Here is a 9,161-nt window from a genome sequence, read left to right as displayed (position 1 = left end):
CTGAAATACTAAAAAAAATACCAATACATAATACTATAACATGAAAAACGACTAGAGAAATATTAGTACAAAAACACTATTACAAGAGGTTTACAACAGAAATACTTCAAATTACACCTATAGCGATACTTTAAAAATACTCCTATGGAAATATCACAAAAATACTACAAAAATAAAACTACGGTAACACTGTACTACAAAAATACCTCAAAAACACAACAAAAATGTATTATATGGAATTACTACAAAATACAACAGAGATAGTAAAAAAAAATGAAAATAAATACTACCACAGTAATACTACAAGAATACTATAACCATAAATCATTTTCATTTCATTTCATAAATCTACTGTAATAATACAAAAATACTATGACAATACTGCAGATATCCACCAAAAAATCTACTTTCGAAATACAACAAAAGTGCGACCAAAAAAAACTAAAAAAAATTGAACTACTACATAAAAGTACTTCAGAAAAACTAGAAAAATAATTCAAAAATAAAACTACAGTAACACTACAAAAAAACACAGAACTTTGATAAAAATCCAACTTCAGAAATACTAAAAAAAACAACAGAGAGAGGGAGGGGTAGAGAGAGAGAGAGAGAGAGAGGGAAAGGGATAATAAGAGAAAGGGAGAGAGAGGGGGGGCGGGGAAGGATAAGGAGAGAGAGAGGGAAAGGGATTAAGAGAGAGAGAGAGAGAGATAGGGGGAAAGGGATAAAGAGAGAGAGTGGCAAAGGGATGAAGAGAGAGAGGGGAGGGATAAAGAGAGAGTGAAAGGGATAAAGAGAGAAAGAGTGAAAGGGTTAAAGAGAGAGAGACAGTGAAAGGGATATATATAGAGAGAGGGAAAGGGATAAAGAAAGAGAGAGAGAGAGAATTTTTTTTGAATGTGGGAGAAAACCAAAGTGCCCAGAAAAAACCCACACAAGCACGGGGAGAACATGCAAACTCAGCACAGAAGGATCCAATCCCATGGCCGTGGACGCGCCCATCACCCAGCTGTTATGCCACCAATTAGACTTCCTATTTTCCAAAATTCTGTCCTGTAGATGCTTGTGAGCAAACAGATTACCTTTCAAAATAAAACAACCAAGCTAAGTATTTTGGTGTGCTTCCGTCTCATCCAATTGTCTATCTATCCATGCATTAGTGTTAGATTGTAGATCAAATGTTTTGATTGCTCTGTAAATGCCCTTCCTTTCGAAAAATGGCGTCAATGCAGTTTAAAACCCCGGACGGAGAGTTTTTTGCTTTGCATTGCCTCCTTCTTAATAGATCCTTTGTTAAGCATTGGGCGGGTAAAACAAATGACTCAACCCTCACTCGGCAGGGGGTCGGAAAGTGCTCTTCATGGTTCGGAACCGTGATGAATGACGTTTCCTGGAAAGAAAGTCTGTTATTCCCATATCGTGTGGCCCTTAGCACATTAGATTAAATGGATGCCTCCCTGTTGTGTCGTTTGGTCCGTGAACTGCGTGTTTCCCAGGTTGAAGACCATTGATGACACAAACAGTCAATCCCAAAATGTCTTGGATCTAAATAGGACAGAGGGGCTAATGTTAGGAAATAAATATATTTCAAATGTACCGTTTACCAAATTGTTGGAATTACCGTATTTTCCGCACTATAAGGCGCACCTAAAAGCCTTTATTTTTTTCAAAAGCTGACCGTGCGGCTTATAATACAGTGCGCCTTATATATGGATCAATTTTAAAATTGCAAAGTTTTCCAACTAACTTGCAGCTGCCGACTCGATTTTCCCCCGAACGCCAAGTAGTACGCGGTGTATGCTGGAATTTATTTACCGGCGTTTCATTGGCTAACCAATGTGTCAATCATCATTTAAATCGATCACTATTGGCTAAAGTTATTCGGAGGTCAAGGGGCGGATCCTTTTTATCATTTACAGGCTGGCATTGGCTTAAACAGCGAAACAAAGCCTGCAATTGGCCGAAAAAGATGAATGTGTATAGCATTTGGCTGACGGCATAGAGAAAGCATTTTTTTCTATTCTGTATTTGTAAATATTGTATTTTCCTGGATTTACTACCCTCACGGATATAAGAGGACATTGGCTGCACATTATTATGAACACAACGACTTCGGTGAGCTACTCCGGGTTTTATATTTTCCCTGTATCTTGTTTCTGACTGAACGCGATGTTTCTGTGATAAGCGGTGCAGATAATGGATGGAATGGAGTGTCTATTTTTAAATTAATTCCAAGTGTTTATTGTCATATGCACAGTAAAGTTGTGAGCGAAAAAGAAAATAGAAACTAAGGAATGGTTGGCATTTCTTGAATCCCAAGACTTTAACCTTCCGAATGATGGAACGATGCATTTGAGTGACATCGTACGGACACCGCATCCGCACGTGTTCTCGACACGTATTTGCTTCTTTGCTAGCTTTGGGAATGTTAAGGGGGTAATAAGTTGGACTGAACTATCTGACTGTTTTGGCCACGTTCCCATTGTAGCGCCTTATAATCCGGTGCGCCTTATGTATGTCAAATATAGGACCAAAAACTATTTTTTCGGGGTGCGCCCTATAACCCGGTGCGCCTTATAGTGCGGAAAATACGGTAGTTATCTGACTCCATTAACCAAACACGAACCTTCATTCACCTAACAATGCACGCTCATTTCTTTTTGTGAAAAGACGGACAAGAGATCGGCATTTCCACTCGGGGGCAGATTTAATTTCTTAAATAATAAACTAAGTGAACTCCTTCGAATTAGCCGAATTAGCCAAATTAGTGTCACTCGAGGCTAGTAGCCACCAACCTGCTGACATGGGGAATGTTACCTAAAAGCTAACACAAGAAGAGGGTTAATTAGAACAAGGTGTTAAAGTCATGAATGAAGATACAATCCAACTGATCAAATATTGAATTTTTAAAAAACAATAACGCATTGAGTCTCGTGAACCCAATTGAACTTACTTGTGTACCTAATTGCAAAAGATTTCTGCTGACGTAATGGATGTTCTTTTCAGGACCAGAACGGAAACAGGACCCACTCACGTAACGTTTCTCACCAGTTTTATTGGGACCAAGGGAAAGGGTTGCGTCCATGATCCGAGGAGTGCTGGACGCACTAAGAAGGTCTCTCTGAACGCGGAAGTGGGACTTCCGTTCCGAACGATGGCGGCGTCGGGAACGGAAAAAAGTCAAAAGCCAGGAAAGGAGAGAAGAAGTGGTCGAGATCAAAAACGGATCGTTATTCCGGACGGGAGAACAAACGTGGTCGGAATCAAAACAGGTCGTAATTCAGGACGGGAGAGCAGACGTGGTCGGGATCAAAACAGATCGTAGCGGGAGACAAACAGGAGCAAAAAAAGGGACAGGCGAAAAAGGGCTTGCCTTGTAAAAACAGAGATTCATTGACAGACCGACAAAAGGGGACTGACAGCACAGAGTTTAAATACTGACAGGGAGCCAATCTGTCAACAAGCTGCAGCTGGCGCCACACAGGCGGGGCCAATTGGGCGCCATGGCAACCGTGACAGTTCTGTTTTACGTACGTCCACAACTTAGACCGCAATGTTATTGACACACAGGCAGGCACAGTCAGATAATGGGCGGGCGACTGCTTAGCCAATCAGAAAGCAGATCACAAATCATGAAAATCCGCGAAGTCGGGCATAAACAGTTGCTCACATGTCCATCTGCAGTGTTCTCGTTTGCCCGCGTCCCTGCGTCCTAGACGCATCATTTTTGCTGGGGACCCATTGGGTCAAATCAACGTGCGTCATTATAACCCGATTACTTTTTTTCTTTTTTAACAAAGATTTACCGCACTCCAAATTTTTCGTCAGGAAGATCCGCCATTGTTGTTTTGGTCTCGCGGTTGTCGAGTGAAAGAGAAGTATGCCTCCGAAAAAACAGTTAGTACTAGGTGCAAATCAACAAAAAATTGGTAATTTCTTCAGTGTCGGTAATAAGTCGAAACATAACACAGAAAGCGGTAACGACGGCAATCATTCCGGCACGAAAAAACGGCTTCTTCAGAATTGAAAACGAATTCTTCAGAAGACCGCGATGGCAAGGAAAACACGTGTGTTGAAGCGAACGATTCAACGAAAGATAATAAACAAAAGAATTCTCCTAAAAAGAAAAGGACTTTTCTGCCAAAATGGACTCAATTATATTCCTAGTGACGCTATGAGGAGGATGATAATGGATTGGACCTTGAGAAGGCATTACAACTATGGCGGGACAGCAAACCACAAAGAATATCTCTCATCTCATTATCCTCATTAGGGTCGCGGGGGGGCTGGAGCCCATCCCAGCCATCTCCGGGCAGTGGGCAGGGGACACCCTCAACTGGTTGCCAGCCAATCGCAGGGCACACAGGGACAGACAACTCATTCGCTCATCCACACCTAAGGACAATTTGGACCGGCCAATTCACCTGAAATGCATGTTTTTGGAATGTGGGAGGAAACGGGGAGAACATACAAACTCCGCACAGGAAGTCTGGAGCTGGATTTGAACCCACGACAGGTTCCCATGACATGAACTGTGCCGCACAAGCGCTAACCACTGTGCCACCGTGCTGCTCCACAAAGAATATATGAACTGAAAAATTTGAAGTGATAACTGCTTTGTATTCAACCCCGATAACACTCATTTTTGGGGACCCCTAGATCTCTGTTGGGACCCATAAAATTTTGAGCATGCAAGTCCCCGGGACCCATCTCTTTTCACAGCTAAAATGAACACTGCATCTGAGTCATTTATGGATCAGAAAAGCCACAGGGAGATGTTTTTAGCCTGTGAGCCCGCAAAACACAGGGCTGCCATTTAAGATCCCTTTTGGCCGGAGTTTGCCAAACCATCTGTGTGGCTGGCTCCCGTCCCGATTCCCAGATGTCGTGCTGGTGGCGGCTCCAAACGTGACCTGAAAAGTCCAACATGCAATTATGGTCATGCTGAAAACTAGCTGCAAAGAGACAGAGAGTCATTAATCGGTTTCGGTGCTGAACTTCAAATTGAGAGACCCTAATAAAAAGCTTAAGGTAGATTAGCAGATGTTTGGGTTGGAGCTCGCACGATAGAGTATTTAAGTTTAGGCACAGTTCATCAGTTTTGGTTCTACTCAGCTTGATTCCAATCAAATCATCCATTATCTGCACCGCTTATCCTCAGTAGGGTCGCGGGGGTGCGAGCACCTTCGCTTTGGTGCTGGGAAGTCCAGGGAAGAGTTTACAGTTGTATCTTCTCGGTGCCTGCTAAATATGAATCAAAATGGCCTTCCCTTTAGTGCCGGGAAATCTGGTCACGAGCTTGCCTCCCTTTTCCTTCTCCCTTGACCTCATAGTGACGCATTGTACCTTTTGTGTTATAAAGTTTCACTTTCCGAACTCCTCATTTATTATACTCACACGCCATCTAGCGACCAGGGTCGCGGGGGTGGTTGCCAGCCAGTTGCGGGGCACACAGGGACAGAGAATTCGCTCGCTCGTTCACACCTAGTGTCAAGAACCGGAACAGGATCAGGACCCAATCGCGTGACGTTCTCACACAAGCCTCTTATTTTACAGGAAATGGGGAGTCATGCACGTTAGGCAGCCGGTCTGGCGTGGAAAGACAGGAAGCCAGAGACCGACGAGATTGATTCCAATTGCCCGAGTTGATATCGTATAATACTAACATTTTGGGGGGCTTATTGAGTCGGTTGCACAATACAGAACTGTATTTACCGTATTTTCCGCACTATAAGGCGCACCAGGTTATAGGGCGCACCCACAAAAAATTGTTTTTGGTCCTATAAACGGGGTTCTTTCCTGTGCATATGACAATTAACACTTTGAATTGAATTGAGTTTCAAAATAGACTCATCACAGAAACATCAAGATCGTTCTAAAACAAGATACCAGGAAAATATAAATCCGCATAGCTCACCTAAGTTCTCTTGCTGCCATCACGTTCAATAATGATACGTAACCATGGTCTTCTTACAACTGTGAGTGTAGTAAATCCAGGAGAGTCAAATATTTACAAATACAGAATAGTAAAACACGTTTTCTCTATGCCGTAGTGGAACCCAACATCTAATTCGTGTTCATCTTTTTCGGCCAATTGCGGGCTTTGTTTCGTCCCTTTAGCCTATGCGAGCCTGTAAATGATCAAAAGGATCCGCCCCCTTTACCTCCGAATAACTTTAGCCAATAGTGACTGATTCAAATGATGATTGACACATTGGTTAGCCAATGAAACGTCGGTATATAAATCCCAGCATACACCGCAGACGACTTCGCCTTCGGGGGGAAATCTAGTCGGCGGCTGCTTGCCTTAGTTGCAAGACTTTGCGACTCAATATTGATCCATATATAAGGCGCACTGTATTATAAGGCGCATGGTCAGCTTTTGAAAAGAATAAAGGCTTTTAGGTGCGCCTTATCGTGCGGAAAATACGGTAATTAAATGTTTGAGTGGAAGTACAATGTTGCCAACAAGATTGAATTGATATCATTGGAAATTATTTGAATGCAACGCAAACTTTTTCCTCTGTTTTCCTGTTTTTTTCAACTTATTTTTAAATTCCTTTTTTAAAAATATCTCATTGTGTTTATTTTCTCCTAGCTGTTACTTTTTTCTTTTTATTCTCGATTTACTTTTTCCTTTGTTTCTTTCTTTTCTTTTTTTTCTGAACCTTTTTTTCCCTCTTTCTTTTGTTTCTTTTTTCTCAGCTTTTCACTCCTTTTTCATTTTGGTATTTTTTTCTTTTTTGTTCTATTCCCCCCTTCTTTTAAGTCATTTTGTGCATCATTTTACATCATATTTGGTCATGTTGGGATTAAAGAAGCAAAAACAACCCGAAGAGCCGTTGAGGACCCGAAACAGCCGGTTCCTTTTAGTGAGCCGAGCCGAAGGAGCCGGTTCTCGAAAAACTCTACTGACTTTACTCAACTTCGTTCTACTTCGACTTTGACTTCCAAATACCGCATAGAACACAGCGTCAGGGGAACCCGTGTATTTTTACCTTCATGCACTGTAACTTTGACTTAAGTCGCTTTTTGATTAGCAATTTCGAGCCCTGATTTTTGTGAGCTGGCTAGATTTTCTAGCTGTGGGTAGTGTGCAATTGCGCACACACGCAGCTTAGAGGGAACATTGTCCTTCAGCCATTGCATAACTCTAGTCTGTTGACATCACCATGGGGCTCCTATTCGACGAACGGTGTGAGAACCTTGCGCGAGTGTCCCTGTGAAACATCAACAGTAGGACGGCTGGGACTGTCTGAGTCTCCGGGCTACAATGGCATTGTTGTCACAGCAACTGAGTCTGAGTCGGACCACTTAGGAAAGCTTAGTTTGGCTCTGATAAGGATTACGACTATTTGCTTTGCTTCCAAAAACTTGAGCAGCATCAGAGAATCCCAACTTCCCAAAAATAACTCGACGCCATCATGGCTTTCGGTATATGGAAACATTCTGCAAGCCAAAACAAATGGTGATAATGGACAGTAGCGAGGTGTTTATTTAGAGGAGACACATCCGGTAAGATGTTTTTAGAGCTTTTGGCTGTTTTCAAATGCTGATTCTTAGATCCATCCATCCATTATCTGCACCGCTTATCCTCAGTAGGGTCGCGGGGGTGCTGGAGCCCACCAACTTTAAAACATTGAAAGAAAAAGCTTTTTTATCGAGTCACCGAGTCAAAACCAACGTCTTTCGGGGCAGAGGTTTGTTGACGGACTGACAAAGGAAAACTGAGAGCACTGAGCTTAAATAGACTATGATTCTCAGATCTCAAACTTAAATAAATAAATAGATAAAAAGCTTTTTCTTTCAATGTTTTAAAGTTCGGATTGCGTGTCTGGCTTTTGATACTAGTTCATTATTTTGACGCACTATTGTTCCTTGTTTCTCTACTATTATCGGCCAATCATGTTGCTGTTCTTTGATATCCACACCACACCCTTGAGGGCCGATCTGTTTTGTAACCTTGAATATGTAATGAAAATATGGCTTGGGGTCGAAGTTTCTTATCTGAGAGCTCCTCTTCGGGTCCTCCTTGAAAGTTCAAAATCCATTTGTCAAGAACCAGAATCAGGACCCAAACGCGTGAGGTTACTCACACAAGCCTTTAATTTTACGGGAAATGGGGAGTCATGCATGTTAGGCAGCAGTCTGGCGTGAAATGATAGGAAGCCAGAGGCTGACAAGATCGATACCAATTGCCCGAGTTGATATCGGACGGATGGGGTCGATACCGGACAGGACGGGACAGACAGGATAGATAATGAAACAGGATATCGAAAATAAACAGGACAAACTAGACGGGAATGAAAACTGGAGAGAATAATAAACAGGACAAAAATAGACGGGAACGAAACTGGAAACCGATATTAGGTAGGACAAAATAAACGGGAACAATACCGGAAAGGGAATACAAACAGGAAACAGGACCGAGTCAAAACCCACGTCTTGCGGGGCAGAGGTTTGTTGACGGACTGACAAAGGAAAACTGAAAGCACTGAGCTTAAATAGACAGAAAGCCAATCTGTCAAGGAGCCGCAGCTGACGCCACACGGGCGGGGCCAATTGGGTGCCATGGCAACCGTGACACCATTAATATATTCTGGTTTTATTTTGAGGGACTTCTAATGTTCAAACTTAACACTTTTTAAGAAAGAATGAGAAATCGGAAAAAAAATTATTTTGAAAACCATTTGCAATGGGGAGCTGTGTCATCTTGACACAAAGGAATTTCTCAATTCTCTTCTTCTTTATTTTTTCGAGTGTTGGACCCATGTGGGGGAGGAAGGAACTGGAAGCAGTCAAGTCCTGTTTATCTGTATAGCCCTTAATCAAAAGTGGTCTCAAAGGGACGCATGGACCACAGATTAGTGCAAACTACTGACTATCATTACATCATCCCCTGATCTAAAACCTACATGAGGGCAAGGATAAACTCAAAGCCTCAACATGAGGAAAATGAAGAAACCATAAGAAGGGACCGGACATGAGGTGATCCCCCTTCTCAAAACAAGGACAGTATTTATGAACAAAACCAGGACCCAAGTACCAAACAAACGAGCGCACAAGGCAGCAAACAAAATGCCCAAACCAGGAACAAAAACCAAACCAGGAGCCGGAAAATGCAGGGTGCAAAGTAAACAAAGAACCCAGAAATAAAACCA

The sequence above is a fragment of the Urocampus carinirostris genome, chromosome 14 (genome assembly GCF_059441175.1).
Source record: "Urocampus carinirostris isolate Australia breed hairy pipefish chromosome 14, RoL_Ucar_1.0, whole genome shotgun sequence".
In the NCBI taxonomy this organism is placed as follows: Eukaryota; Metazoa; Chordata; class Actinopteri; order Syngnathiformes; family Syngnathidae; genus Urocampus; species Urocampus carinirostris.
The sequence above is the reverse complement of the archived record's forward strand: the minus strand, read 5'-3'. Positions refer to the sequence as shown.